We start from the raw sequence: 15,549 nt of genomic DNA on the forward strand, positions 1-15,549 counted from the left end.
GGACTGTAGGCAGAGTCAACCTGGTTTACTATTTCGTGGGGCTACAGAATGGGGAGAAAATCTGGAGGAGAGATAGCCCTCATGAAGGCTTCTTTCTAACAGATGCTGAAGAACCCCAGGACCTAGATTGAAAAGTTTAAGCTGCAGATTTAGGTCTTTGAGGGGCAGGAATGTGACAGGTGCCCTCTGCAGATTCCTGGGCATTTGGACAACAGGAGAAGGAATGAAAGTTGAGAGTCTTAACGCCTACTCAATACACAGATGTGAGCCCAGTTGTTTCTGGGTCCCATTATCTCTGACTCAGTTTTGGGTCTGAAGATGCCGGGGCATTAAAAGAAAGAGCTGGAAGGTCTGGTTGCTGTTTTGTGAAGTTTTTTTTGGTAGAAATATGGTCTAATTGCTCTCAAAAAACTGCAGATTCCAAATACAGAGACCCTTCTATCTAAAAATTGTGCAATATTTTGCTGTACAATTGTGAGATGTGACTGAACGCCCCAAAAAAGAAAGGCCCCTTTACAGTGAAACCTTGTGGGTAACATATGTTTATATCATGTTTGGTAATTCTGGACAGTGTTTAAAAAGCAACTAAAAACAAAATTATTTTCAACTCCAGAAAAACTCTCCACAATGGTAGAACAGAGAGAAAACTGTTGCTTTTTTTTAATAAAATTGAACCACAATGTGACATATATCACATGTCATCTGCTAAGAGACTGCAAAAACAAAAATAAAAGTAATGAAAAAAGTAGAAGACAGAATCTTTTTAAAATATATATTGTTCAGGCTGACCCCATTTTAGGCCTCAGCCCACCTGCATCCAGGCAGGTGGATAGGGTTCTCAGATCCAAGGTACAATGGAGATCTCTGTTTTCAGTAGATGAATTCAAATCCTGTCAGTGTCTTGGTCTCAGACAGAACTAGATAAACCGCAACCAACTGTGTCTTGAGAAGCATATATTAACCACAGGCATACACCAAAAGCCCATTGTGAGTCAAGATCCAGAGTGAGTAGTCTAAAGACTCCATGAGTCAAGCAGTATTATTATTGAAACCTATTACCTACCATTGCAAGTCCTTTCCCCATGGGACTAGTGGAAGAGCCTCCTGGACTAATCACTGGGCAGCTCTTATAGCTTCTTCTTGAGAAGAACACAGATGAAGGTGAATGTCTTGTGAGTGGCCTGATAAATGCATCTTAGAACGCATTAGAGGTGATCAATGTGTTATCTCAATAAGACACAAATGCCAACGTGCTGGGCCTCTTTAGCCAAGAAAAGAACTCTGTGAGTGAGTGAGGGAGGCTGATTGTGAAGTTTGCCTGCCTTCCTTACTCTAAATATAGCCCCCAAAATTGATGGAGATGGCAGGTCCTTGTATCTTGTATAGGGTGATGGCCCATCCCCATGGGTCATGGGTTGGTTCTCAACGTTAAGGGTCAATTTTACCTCTTCCTTTGGGTTATCACCCAGGACACCACCCACATAATGCCACAGGTGGAAGTCAGAGGGCAGCTAGGTCCTCTCTGCACAGATCATGAGCCAGTGGAGGACTACCGAGGTAGCCCATTGGAAGCTTCATAAAAATGTATCTTTGGCCTTTAAAAGTAAAAGTGAACTGCACCTGAATTTCTCTACAAATTGAGACAAAACAAAACATGTCTGCCAGGTCAGTAACAGTAAACCAAGTTGCAGAGGAATTCTGAACTTCTTCCAAGATGGTGACAATGTCTGATGTAAGGAGATTTAAGTATAGCATTGATCAGGTTGTGGTAATCAGCAGTGAGCCTCCATTCCTTTCCCTGGCCTTGAAAAAGGGCCAGACTGGGAAGTTAAAAGGTTAAGAAAGTGGTTTCAGAAAACCCCCTTCTATCATGTCATATGTAACAGGATGAATCCCTTCTATGCCCTACTTGAGTTGATATTATAGGGTGTTGATCACCTTAGGGGGGTTGGAAAGCTGTACCGGTTTCTTGTTGGATTGTATAGTCATCAGTACAAAAGACTTGGGCTTGGTCCAGGTGGGGATCCAAAGCACCAGAATGTCCAGGCCAATGACAGGAAATAGTCACTGAGAGGTGACTGGGAGTAACACCAGAGCTTGTGAAAAAATGATGGGTCCTCCCTTAATGATGACCCTGGCAGGTATTCTAAAGGCTTGTTCTCCTCCAAGTCCATTCATGGGCACAACAAGACTGGTGAACTACACTGGGTATGTGGAAATCAGAGTAACCTATGATCAGTGTGAAATTAGGCCATAAATGCCCATGGGTTTTAAGGCACACACTTCCGGATTTAAAACATCAAGTGTTGGCAAAGATGTGGAGAAATTGGAACCTTTATGCACTGTTGGTGGGCACGTAAAATGACACAGTTGCTATAGAAAATAGTATGGAGGTTTTCTGCAAGATTAAACATAAAATTACTGAGCCAGGCGCAGTGGCTCACGCCTGTAATCCCAGCACTTTGGGAGGCCGAGGCGGGCGGATCCCAAGGTCAGGAGCTCGAAACCATCCTGGCTAACATGGTGAAACCCCGTCTCTACTAAAAATACAAAAAATTAGTTGGGCGTGGTGGTGGGCCCCTGCTACTTGGGAGGCTGAGCCAGGAGAATGGCATGAACCTGGGAGGCGGAGCTTGCAGTGAGCGGAGATTGCGCCACTGCACTTCAGCCTGGGCGACAAAACGAAATTCCATCTAAAAAATAAAATAAAATAAAAGTGCTAACTGAAAAAAAAGGCAATAAAAAGATAAAAACACATTTTTAAAAAGGTAATTTTAATGAACATTTTGTCACTGTCAAAAATATATATAAATTGTAAGTAAGTATATAAAACTACACTTAACATTAGTCATTAGAAAAATGCTAATCAAAACTTCAGGGAGGCCGGGTGCAGTGATTCATGCGTGTAAGCCCAGCACTTTGAGAGGCAGAGGTGGGTGGATCACTTGAGCCCGGGAGTTTGAGATCAGCTGTGCAACATGGTGAAATCCCATCTCTACTAAAAAATACAAAAATTAGCCAAGCATGGTGGGTGGTACATCCTGTAGTCCCAGCTACTCAGGTGGCTGAGGCAGGAAGATCATTTGAGATTGGGAGGTGGAGGCAGCAGTGAGCCATAAGCATGCCATTGCACTCCAGCCTGGGTCCCCAAGTGAAGCCCTGTCTCAAAAAAATAACCCTCAGGGAGATAGCCCTTCTTATGCAGTAGAATGATTTAACAACAAACAAAAGTAAGCATTGGCAGAGATGTAAACATAGAACCCTCATAAACTGCTGATAAAACTGTAAAACAGCACAGCCGCTTTACAAAACAATTTGGTAGTTTCTCAAAATGTTTAACATGGAATTACCATATTGGTGCATCAGCTCCACTATCACTCATGTGCCCAAAAGAGATGAAAATGTTGGTTCACACAAAGACTCACTGGAACATTGTTTGTTATAACCAAATATGAAAAATGGAAACACTCAAATGTCAAAATGTCAACCAGTTAATATAAGGAAAAACAGTTAAGTACATTTTATATTGGAATCCTATTTGGCAATCAAAATGAATTAAATAATGCTACATGCTACAACAGATATGAACCTCAAACAAACTAATAGAAACCAGAAGCAAAAGACTGATAATGTATGGTTCCAATTATACATGTCCAGAAAGTGAATGTCTACAGATAGAATGGAGATTAATGGTTGTGTAACACTAAGATGAGAATGAGAAGTAGCCTCAAATTGCATTAAGTTTTGGGGCAGTTAATGGAATCAGGCTTCTAAGAGGCACTTGAAGTCCACTGAATACATCCTGGAAGTTCAAGGTTAGTGGCTGCCACTTACTGCTTTGTCAACAGGCCTGGAGCACCCACAAGAGCTCAAGTGGACAAGGCACCAGTCCACATCTTCCCACAGCTGGCATGAAGCAGCAGAAGGGGGCTGGGTTGGGGTGCCAAGACCCTGGAGCCCATGAGCAATGGCGGGTGAGGAATCAGATGACTCCCTACATACTAGCAGGACTACAGCACCTGGAGTCGGGCCCAGTGGGTCACACGGGGGTGGCCAGATACACCTGAGGCTGCCAAGTACACTGTCCCAAGTCAGCAGTCCTCCTCTGTGCTGGTGGCAAATAGCATCTACATGCCAAGTTTGAAAGTGAACCCTCATTGTATGGTAGTAAAACAAGTAACACAGTGGCAGGGCATCTGAGTACCCCATACAAATAAAGGCGAACCACCTAGTACTTCCCCCAACCTGGCAACAGAAAGTAGCAAAATAGATTCATCCTTCCAGGGATTGTACCTGATTCCTCTGAAAACAATGCAACATTCCCCCGGCCCCATGCCCATCATGACGTGGGAGGAACAGATTTGGAGCTCTGGAGACAATTAGCTGCCTGTGGAGCTGCTCTTTCTCCCCACAAAGCCTGAGACTTCATTCACACGTGGAGATGCTGAGGCAGCCAGGCAGTACCTGCAAGAGGGAACCCGGCACAACCAGCAGCAGCCCATTCCAGGAAGATGCACATGCTTGTATGGGTCACAAGTTATGCTTTACTTTCTTCCCCTCCAGGAGATCTTGGTATGTTGCCCAGGCTGGGGCACAGTGGCTACTCACAGCTACAATCATCACACATTATAGCCTTGAACTCCTGAGCTCAAGCAATTCTCATACCTCAGCCTCTAAAGAAGCTGGAATTACAGGTACATGCAACTCTGCCTGGATCAAAAAGCATTCTTTAAAGTGTAACCAACAAGTACTATTCAGCCATATGCAAACTTCATTTAAGACCTTTTTAAATTAACACCTGGTTTAAATGAAATATTCAAACTGATATTTTTGCACAGTCAGGAAAGTGCTAGGAGGAGGAAGGATGCTTAGAGCCCAATACCTAAAATAATTCTACCAATTCTAGCCTTTGTTATAAACAAACAGTAATTCTGGCTATATTCAGATACTATTTCTGCAGTGAAGCACTATTATTTCAACAATTTACGCAAAACATAAATTTTCAAGTACTAAAAATAATTGCACTCTACGAATTACTGTTATCTTATGGTATATAGGATAGGGTGTGTGGTCCAAATAAGAGACTTGAAATCTCTGATGAAACACTACTGTCTGTCCAAAAAAAATTGTGAAATATTTTACTTATGTGTACAATGTGGATATTTGTGCTTCTGAAAAGTACTGTATATTACACAAATTTTTAATGCATACAACTAAAAATTCTCAAAAATTTACTTGTCACAGTAAATATAAATTTTAACTGATAAGTAATTTGAAACTTTCAGAGAAAACAGCAGGATTTTTATTTTAATAATGTGGCAAATTATCAAATTCAGCAATTATTATCTCATTACTAATCTGTCTCTGCCAAACTGATAAGCAGAAAACTTTATATAAGTTTTTGTTTTGTTATTGAAAACCAGCAGAAGACAAAGATGCTCTCTAACCACTCCTATTCAACATAGTATTGGAAGTCCTGGCCAGAACATTAAGCAAGAGAAAGAAATAAAGGGCATCCAAGTAAGAAGAGAGGAAGTCATGTTATCCCTGTTTGCAGATGATATGATTCTATATCTAGAAAACCCCTAGCCTTGACTCAGAAGCTCCTTAAAGTTATAAATAACTTCAGCAAAGTCTCAAAACACAAAATCAATGTACAAAAATTACTAGCATTTCTATACACCAAAAATTATAAAGCCAAGCCAGGCATGGTGGCTCACACCTGTAATCCCAGCACTTTGGGAGGCTGAGGCAGGTAGGTCACGAGGTCAGAAGTTCAAGACCAGCCTGCCCAACATGGTGAAACCCCATCTCTACTAAAAATACAAAAATTAGCCAGGCGTGTTGGCACATGCCTGTAATCCCAGCTACTCGGGAGGCTGAGGCAGGAGAATCGCTTGAACCCGGGAGGTGGAGGTTGCAATGAGCCAAGATTGCACCACTGCACTTCAGCCTGGCCAGCAGAGTGAGACTCCATCTCAAAAAAAATAAAATAAAAATAAATAAATAAATAAAATTATAAAGCCAACAGCCAAATCAGGAATGGAATCCCATTCACAATTGTCACAAGAAAAAGAAAAAAAAAAAAAAAGGAAAAACCTAGAAATACAGCTAACCAAGAAGGTGAAAGAGCTCTACAGTGAGAACTACAAACACTGCTCAAATAAATCAGAGATGACACAAACAAATTTTAAAAATTCCAAGGTCATGCATTTAAAAAAATCAGTATTATTAAAATGGTCATACTACCTGAAGCAATTTACAGATTCAATGCTATTCCTAACAAACTAGCAATGACATTCTTCACAGAACTTTTTTTTAAAAAAGACTGAATAGCCATGAAAATCCAAAGCAAAAATAACAATGCTGGAAGTATCACACTACCTGACTTCAAACTATACTACAGGGCTACAGTAACCAAAGTGGCATGGTACTGATACAAAAACAGAAACATAGACACATGAAACAGCATAGAGAGCCCAGACACCCACAACCATCTGATCTTTGACAAAGCTTAAAAAAACATGCAATGAATAAAGAACTTCCAATTTAATAAATGATGCTGGGAGAACTGGCTAGCCATATGCAGAAGATTGAAACAGGACCCCTTCCTTACACCATACACAAAACTCAAGATGAATCAAAGACTAAAATGTAAAATCCATAACTAAACCCTGGTATACAACCTAGTACCATCCTGGACATACAGACAGGCAAAGATTTCATGACGAAGATGCCAAAAGCAATTGCAATGAAAGGAAAAACTGGCAAATGGGGTCTAATTAAACTAAAGAGCTTCTGTACAGCAAAAGATACTACTGACAGAGTAAACAGACAACATACAGAATGGGAGAGAATTTCTGCAAACTATGTATCTGACAAAGGTCTCATATTCAACATCTATATGGAACTTAAACAAATCTACAAGAAAAAAACAACTCCATTAAAAAGTGGGCAAAGGACAAGAACACTTTTCAAAAAAAAGATATACATGCAGCCAACAATCATTTTTAAAAAGCTCAACATAACTGATCATTAGAGAAATGCAAATCAAAACCACAATGAGATATCATCTCACACCAGTTGGAATGGCTATTACTAAAAAGTCAGAAAATAACAAAACAAAACAAAATGCTTATACACTGTTGGTAGGACTGTACATTTGTTCAAACATTGTGGAATACAGTGTGGTGATTTCACAAAGACTGAAAAAAAGAACTGCCATTTGACCCAGCAATCCCATTACTGGGTAAATACCCAAAGAAATATAAATCATTCTATCATAAAGACACATGCACACTTACGTTCACTGCAGCACTATTTACAATAGCAAAGACATGGAATCAACCTAAATGCCCATAAATGGTAGACTGGATAAAGAAAATTAGGTACCTATATGCCATGTAATACTATGCAGCCATTAAAAAAAAATGAGATCATGTCCTTCACAGAAGCATGGGTGGAGTGGGAGGCCATTATTATTAGCTACTAATGCAGGAACAGAAAACCAAATATTGCATTTCCCTAAGGGAGAACTAAATGAGAACACATGGACACACAGAGGGGAACAACAGACATGGGGTGCCTACTGGAGGGTAGACAGCAAAAGGATGGAGAGAATCAGAAAAATAACCAATGCGTACTAAGCTTAATACCTGGGTAATGAAATAATCTGTACAACCAACCAACCTCCATTACACGAGTTTACCTATATAACAAACCTGCACATGTACCCCTGTGCTTGAAATAAAAAAATAAAGAAAAAATAATAAAGCTGAATTTATTTTTAAGAAGGTATATACAATCACGCTGAATATTAAAGCAACATTCATGTATGGTGTTTATTAATTCTTCAAAGATTTGATAAACAACAGAAAGTTCTATTTTCAGATATTATATGGTAGCCAGGAAAAAAAAATTCTCTAATTGCAACTACTATGGCATAATAAAACTAAATGGTCTTCATAGTAATCTAAAATCTAATTAATACGAAATGTAAAATAATCTCATATTTTATGACATAATTTTAATCAGTCTTAAAATATTATAAATACACTAAAGTGCCTCCAAACTTAAAAAAAAGTATAACTCAGTCATTCTGAATTTAGATATCTGTTGCTTTCAAAGATAAAATTTCACCTAATTACATACAGTATTTAAAAGAAAATTATAGGGGAGGCGGCAGGAGGACCTGCGGTGGGCCTGCTTCGGCCTTCTCTCTGGCCTGGTTTCCCTCAGCGTGCGACTGTGCACTCAGCCCAGCACCATGGGGAAGCGGGACAACCGCGTGGTACTGCCAAAATTATGACATGATACCAACAGAATTAGAATGTGATCAATACTGTTAAAAACAAAAACAAAAACCTGAAACCAGTTAAATTTAACAAAGGTTATTTGAACAAGAAAATGATTCTAGAACTGGAGGAATATGTTCTACATCCTGGCCTATATGAACCCAATAGCAATGGCGAGATCAAGGGGTCCAATCCAGTCTTCAGGGCCCAACAATACAGGATTATTTGAATCGACCAAGGCCTACCTGGGAAGAAGTAAAAGAGCAACTAGAAGAGGAGAAAAGAAAGGCTCCAAGGTTTTGGCTGAATTTGAAGAAAAAATGAATGAGAACTGGAAGAAAGAACTAGAAAAAGACAGGGAGAAATTGTTAAGTGGAAGTGAGAGCTCATCAAAACAAAAAAAGAAAAGAATAAATTTGGTAGGTATTCATCTTTTTCTTCATCAAGCTCTAATTCTTCCAGCAGTTCTTCTGATTGTGAAAATGAGGATAAGAAACAAGGAAAACAGAGAAAGAAAAAGAACCGTTCACATAAATCTTCTGAAAGCTCCATGTCATAATCTGAATCAGACAGTAAGGATAGTTTAAAAAAGAAAAAGAAGTCAAAAGATGCAACGGAGAAAGAAAAGGACATTAAAGGGCTCAGCAAAAAGAGAACGATAAATTCTTAAGATAAACCTTTATCATCCGAGTCCTTGTCAGAATCACAGTTTACTGAGGAGGTACGAGCAAAAAAGAAGAAAAGCAGTGAAAAATGAGAAAAAGCAACAGAAAAAACAAAAAAAGAAAAAGAAGCATAAGAAACATAGTAAGAAGAAAAAGAAGGCTGCTATTTCAAGTCCTGACTCACCATAACATTAAGAAAAATCAGGATTCCCTTATAAAGAAAGTGCAATGTCTGAGGAAATTTCAACTGTGAAAATAACAACATATTTACTAAAATCCATGAATTTTCTTGTGTTTAGAATTATTCCTAGACTATTCAGTAGCCACTCAGATGCCACTGTGTGAAAGGGCCACAAATGTTGCCTGCCGCTTGAACATCTGTTTTTTTCTCTTCCAGTGCTTGATAACTCTGGGAGATAATACTCTGCAGTCAGACTAGTGGTTATTTGGGAATAAAATTAATACTTTTAGCTAGAAGTGTCTTAGGATAAACCAACAGAAATTGAATCTGGATACATCTTTGAGATGTAGTCAGAAATGACCAGATGACTCTAGTTAAAATTTTTGGAGGAGGGATTACATTAATATTTCAAAACCCTTACTCTGTAGAGAAGCATATTTTAATTTTTTCCCCTCGTATACTTTTATTTACCTGGGGAAGGAGCTTTTAGGGTTGCGGAGCTGGTTTGCTATCTCTTTAGCTAGCAGAATAGTGTGCCTTTGATCCTCACACATCCTGTATTGTGGACATAGTAGCCACGCTTCACTGAGAAGTCAGAGCTGGGTACCAGCAGTCTTGCCCTTTACTGAGCTTAGTGTCATCCTTTACTGAGCTTAGTGTCATCCTTTAATTTTCTTTTTTATTTTTATTAAGTAAAATAGCTATTTATTCAGCCTGTTGGCATGCCAATATGTTCTGTCATATGCTGCTTTGAGTGAACCAGAGAAACAGCCATTTGCAGCATGAGAAAGCCCCAAAAGCTCTGGGATTTACCTCCACTTCAATAATAATGAATATTTTTTAGCCTTAGAATGTGTTATGTCATTTGAATTAATTTTGATTACACTTTGGCTTGGGAGAGGAATTATTTTAAATAGACACTGGTACTCTTTGAACTTGGTAGCTGAAGATTCTAAAACGCATGTTTTATACTAAGTTTTATGTTGGGAATAGGCCCCCCAAAATCTGGCCATAAACTGGCCCCAAAACTGGCCAAAAATAAACTCTCTGCAACACTGTGACACGTTCGTGATGGCTATGACGCCCACGCTGGAAGGTTGTGGGTTTACCGGAATGAGGGCAAGGAACACCTGGCCCACCCAGGGCAGAAAACCACTTAAACACCTTCTTAAACCACAAACAATAGCACGAGCTATCTGTGCCTTAAGGACATGCTCCTGCCGCAGATAACTAGCCAAACCCATCCATTTTGGCCCACCCCTTTGTTTCCAATAAGGAATAATTTTAGTTAATCTATAATCTATAGAAACAAAGCTTATCACTGACACCAGTAATCAGAATGAGGCAGGATTTTCTCAATGAAGTGGTAGGAGAATTTTATTCTTTAATTTCAGTTATATCTTAGTTAATTATGTCTAAATACAGTAGATGTTTTCAGAAGGGTATTAATTTCAGGAATTCAAAGAAAAAACTAGATTTTAGAAAAAACTTTTATTATGTGCTGTTGAATTTGGACTTTGTGTTTGATATTCCTTGTTTTATAATTTTCTTTTTTCATTTTTATTAAGTAAAATAGCTATTTATTCAGCCTGTTGTCATGCCAATATGTTCTGTGCATATACCACTATATTTAGCACATCCTTTGTAACAGGCAAAATTGTACATCAAGTTATATTTCATGTTACCTGATTGTATAAAAATGTAAAATGAAAATGAATTATTAATTTATTTTAACATTCCTAGTAAACAATTCAGCAGAAATAAGACTGCACACCTACAGCTAAGGGAGGAGACCACCCTCTTATTGTCTTATGCCCAATTTCTGCCTCCAAAGAAAGAAGAAGTAAAAACTAAAAGGCAGAAATGAAATCCACAGGCAGACAGCCCGGCACCAGGCTCTGGGTGTGGTAGTTAAAGATAGACACCTGACCCAACTGGTTATGTTATCTATAGATTCCAGACATTGTATGGAAGAGCATTGTAAAAATCCCTGTCCTGTTCTGTTTCGTTCTGATTACTGGTGAGCCCTTAAAAGGGACAGGAATTGCTCACTCAGGGAGCTCAGCTCTTGAGACAGGAGTCTTGCCAATGCTCCTGGTTGAATAAACCTCTTCCTTCTTTAACTCAGTGTCTGAGGAGTTTTGTCTTAGGTTCGTCCTGCTATATTTCTTGATTCCCTGACTGGGAAGTGAGGTGATTGGCGGATGGTTGCGGCAGCTCCTTATGCAGCTTAAGCCTGCCCTGTGGAACATCCCTGCAGGGGACTCCGACCAGCCCAAGCAACGCAGATCCTGAGAGTGCTCCCGGGTAGGCATTTGCCCCGGTGGGATGCCTCACCAGAGCAGTGTGTGGCAGGCTCCCATGGAGGATCAATGCAGTGGCTAAACACCGGGAAGGAACTAGTACTTGGAGTCCGGACATCTGAAACTTGGTAAGACTAGTCTCGAGAACTTGCCCACTCCATTTGAGTGGAAGCATGGCCTGATCACCCACAGCGTGCCTTTATCTGCACTTTGGTTTTGGTTTTGGTTTTGACTTGGTTTAAATTGCTTGACAGGACTGGTCTTGGGAACTTGCCTACTCCATTTGAGTGGAAGCGTGGCCTGATCACCCACGGTGTGCCTGTACCAGCACTCTGGTTTTTGTTTTTGACTTGACTTGGATTGTTTGATACTTTGGTTTTGGTTTTGACCTGGCTTGGATTTCTGGATACTCTGATTTTGGTTTTGATTTTGGTTTGGTGTAAACTGCAAAAGTGTATGTGTGCCCTTTTTACCCGTTCTTTGTTTTGTGGTGTGCGTGTGGTGTGAGCATGGTGTTTTGTCTCGAAGAAGCATGGGTCAGGCACAAATAAGCCCACCCTACTAGGAACTATGTTGAAAAATTTCAAAAAAGGATTTAAAGGAGACTATGGAGTACTATGACACCAGGAAAATGTAAAACTTTGTGTAAAACAGACTGGCCAGCATTAGAGGTGGATTGGCCATCAGAAAGAAGCCTGGATAGGTCCCTTGTTTCAAAGGTATGGCACAAGGTAACCTGTAAAGCCAGGGCACCCAGACCAGTTCCCTTACACAGATGCTTGGTTACAGCTGGTTTTAGATCTCTCCACAGTGGTTGAGAGAACTGCAGCATAAGCCAGGCTGAGAGAGAGACAGAGAGAGACAGAGAAGAGAGAGGAAGAGACAGAGGCAAAAGGAAAGTCAAAGAGAGAGAGACAAAGTCAAAGACAGAAAGAGAGAGAGATATATACAAGTAGTTAAGAAAAAAAAAAAAAACAGCGTACCTTATTCCTTTAAAAGCAAAGGTAAATTTAAAACCTGTAATTGATAATTGAAGGTATTCTCCGTAACCCTATAACACTCCAATACCACTTTGTTGTCACTGTAAACAAGGGCGTATCCCGAAAGCACTGAGGCTTTCCTATCAAAAGTCCTTAACCCAGTAATCCACAGATGGCCCAAATGCATTCAATCTGTAGCAGCAACTGCTTTGCTAACAGAAAAACAGTAAAAAAAATAACTTTTAGAGGAAACCTCATTGTGAGCACACCTCACCAGTTCAGAAGTAACCTAAGGAAAAAAGGGGGGGCGGAATTTATGTAAAAAGAGTATTATATGGTAAACTCTTGTCCTGAAATAAGTTAACTAGTTGTTTAAAGAAACAAATATTTGTAATAAGTCAGAAAGTTGAGGCATGTCGAAGAATTGTCTGCAAAAGTCGTGAAAGAGGAAAATGTTATAGAAAAACACTTTATGTGCAAGATGTATAAGGAAAGTAAAATATACCTCTGGTAAAAGAATTATAAGGAGGCATAAGACTATAAATTTTTACCTACATCAAAAGGTTAAAAATATGTATACTTTGTTTTAAAGGTTTAATCAAGTTTTAAAATGTTAATTGGAAAGAAAATTCTGTGTGTAAACACTGGCTAAAGTTAAAGAGGTATCATCCAGTTTTTCTGTAAACTGGACATTAAAATAAAAGCACAGCAGGTTTTTCTTAAAGCACCAACCTGCTCTTTAACAAAAATTATGAAAAGTTAAAAAGAGTCCATAAAATCTTACCTTATGGTCAAACATTAACAATTGGATAAATATGTCTATAAGATTTTATTAAAATTAGGTTTAACATTAATAACACACTAATACAAAGGTAAAATTTAGCTTATCTGGTATAAAAATCATACAAAAAGCATTGTTAAATGTAAAATGGTATCTGGCTTTCTTTGGTTTAAAAACTAATAAAAATAGGTGCTAAAGGAAATTTCTCAGTAAAAAGGCACTTAGGACTATGAAGTCCACTGCCAAGGTCCCCACATTTAAAACAAAAGGTCAATTTCTTTAAAATTATATACTTCATTTATCTTCCACTTTCCTTTCCCTCAAAAACTCAGTCTTTTAGCACATGTACCACCCCTAGAATTTCCGGTAAATCAGCACCAGTTTGAAGATCACGTTCTCATCAAAGGGTGGAAAGAAGAAAAACTTGAGCCAGCCTGGGAAGTACCCTACCTTGTGCTGCTAACCACCAAGACTGCTGTTCGTACAGCAAAAAAAAAAAAAGGGGGGGGATGGACTCATAACACCAGAGTCAAGAAAGCACCACCCCATCCAGAGTTGTGGGCCATGGTCCCAGGGGAAAACCCTACCAAAGCTAAGAAAAATGTAACTCTTTTCATCTATTCTATTACTCTTTCTTCTTTCCTCGTTCTATTGCTGACCATCTAGTTATTAACATAACCATGTTAATTTCGCCTCAAACTATTGCATTTAATGCTTGCCTTGTTATACCCTGTGGAGACTTGCAAGTCAAAGACAGCTTTCTACTTCAGAAAAGTACTTCTGTCCCTCCTGACTCTCCTCAGACTGGGCATTAGTAAACTAGGACCATTAATCCAGGGAGATTTCAATAAAGACCCCAGTGCCAACCAGGAGTCTTGCCCCCCAATGTAGAGCTTTCATGCCATAGTTGGTCCAACATTCTGTGGACCACTAAAGGGCAAGGATGGACTGCCCCAACCGGTTTTTGTAATTTCCTAAAATCATACCTTCATTTTACTAGAGGGTCATAGACGTTAAAGACTTAAAACAAACTTCAGCAATAAAGACAGGATACCAAGATGCAAATGCCTGGTTAAAATGGATCAAATAATCCATCTGCACATTAAACAAAGGAAATTGTTGTACTTGTGCACATGGCAGGCCAGAGGCCCAAACTGTCCCCCTTCCACTAAGGTGGTCCTCCAGTAGACCAGGCGTAGGCTGCATGGTAGCTCTTTTCTAGGATTCTACAGCCTGGAGTAGTAAGTCATGCCAAGCTCTCTCTGCCATATCCTGAAGTCCGGCACCCTGCGGGTCAGCCCCCGAGGGCCATCCAGCTTCCATCTCCCAACACTAAGTTCACTTTGTGTCTCTCACGACAAGGAGAAAACTTACCATTCCTTGGAGACCTGAAGGGATGTGATGAGCTTAAGAATTTTCAAGAGCTTATGAATCAGTCAGCCCTTGTTCATCCCCGAGCGGATGTGTGGTGGTACTGTGGTGGACCTTTACTGGGCACTCTGCCGAATAACTGGAGTGGCACTTGTGCTTTAGTCCATTTGGTTATCCCTTTCACCCTGGCATTTCATCAACCAGAGGGAGAAGAAATAAGACATCATAAAGCAAGAGAAGCCCCTTATGGGTCTTTCAACTCTCACATCTATTTAGATGCAACTGGAGCCCCGCAAGGAATACCAGATAAATTTAAAGCTTGAAATCAAATAGCTACAGGATTTAAGTCAATATTTTAGTGGGTGACAGTTAATAAAAATGTAGATTAGATAAACTACATCTATTACAACCAACAGCAGCAAGCTTTTCATGAGTTAAAGAAAAACTCATGTCGGCCCCAGCCCTGGGGCTTCCTGACCTGACAAATCCCTTTACACCCTATGTGTCAGAAAAAGAAAAATGGCAGTTGAAGTTTTAACCCAGACTGTAGGGCCCCGGCCAAGGCCAGTGGCCTATCTCTCAAAACAACTAGATGGGGTTTCCAAAGGCTGGCCCCCATGTCTAAGGGCCCTGGCAGCAATGGCCCTGTTAGCACAAGAAGCAGATAAGCCAACTCTTAGGCAAAACCTAAACATAAAATCCCCCCATGCTGTGGTGACTTTAATAAATACCAAAGGACATCATTAGCTGACGAATGCTAGACTAACTAGATACCAAAGCTTGCTCTGTGAAAATCCCCGCATAACCACTGAAGTTTACAACACCCTAAACCCCGCCACCTTGCTCCCGGTATCAGAGAGCCCAGTTGAACATAACTATGTAGAGGTATTGGACTCAGTTTATTCTAGTGGGCCCAACCTCTGAGACCATCCTTAAACATCCAGTAGACTGGGAGCTGTACGTGGATGGGAGCA

General features: G+C 39.9%; 1 protein-coding gene and 1 pseudogene across 4 annotated transcripts in view; one reads left to right on the forward strand and one right to left on the reverse strand.

Moving 5' to 3' along the window:
* ZNF678 (zinc finger protein 678) overlaps nt 1–15,549 on the reverse strand; it is a 65,396-nt gene that overhangs the window by 19,101 nt on the left and 30,746 nt on the right. The gene's annotated exons all lie outside the window — the stretch shown is intronic.
* Nucleotides 1,595–15,239, forward strand: LOC134729093 (protein FAM133B-like; annotated as a pseudogene).

This window comes from Pan paniscus, chromosome 1 (assembly GCF_029289425.2).
Source record: "Pan paniscus chromosome 1, NHGRI_mPanPan1-v2.0_pri, whole genome shotgun sequence".
NCBI classification, from domain to species: domain Eukaryota; kingdom Metazoa; phylum Chordata; class Mammalia; order Primates; family Hominidae; genus Pan; species Pan paniscus.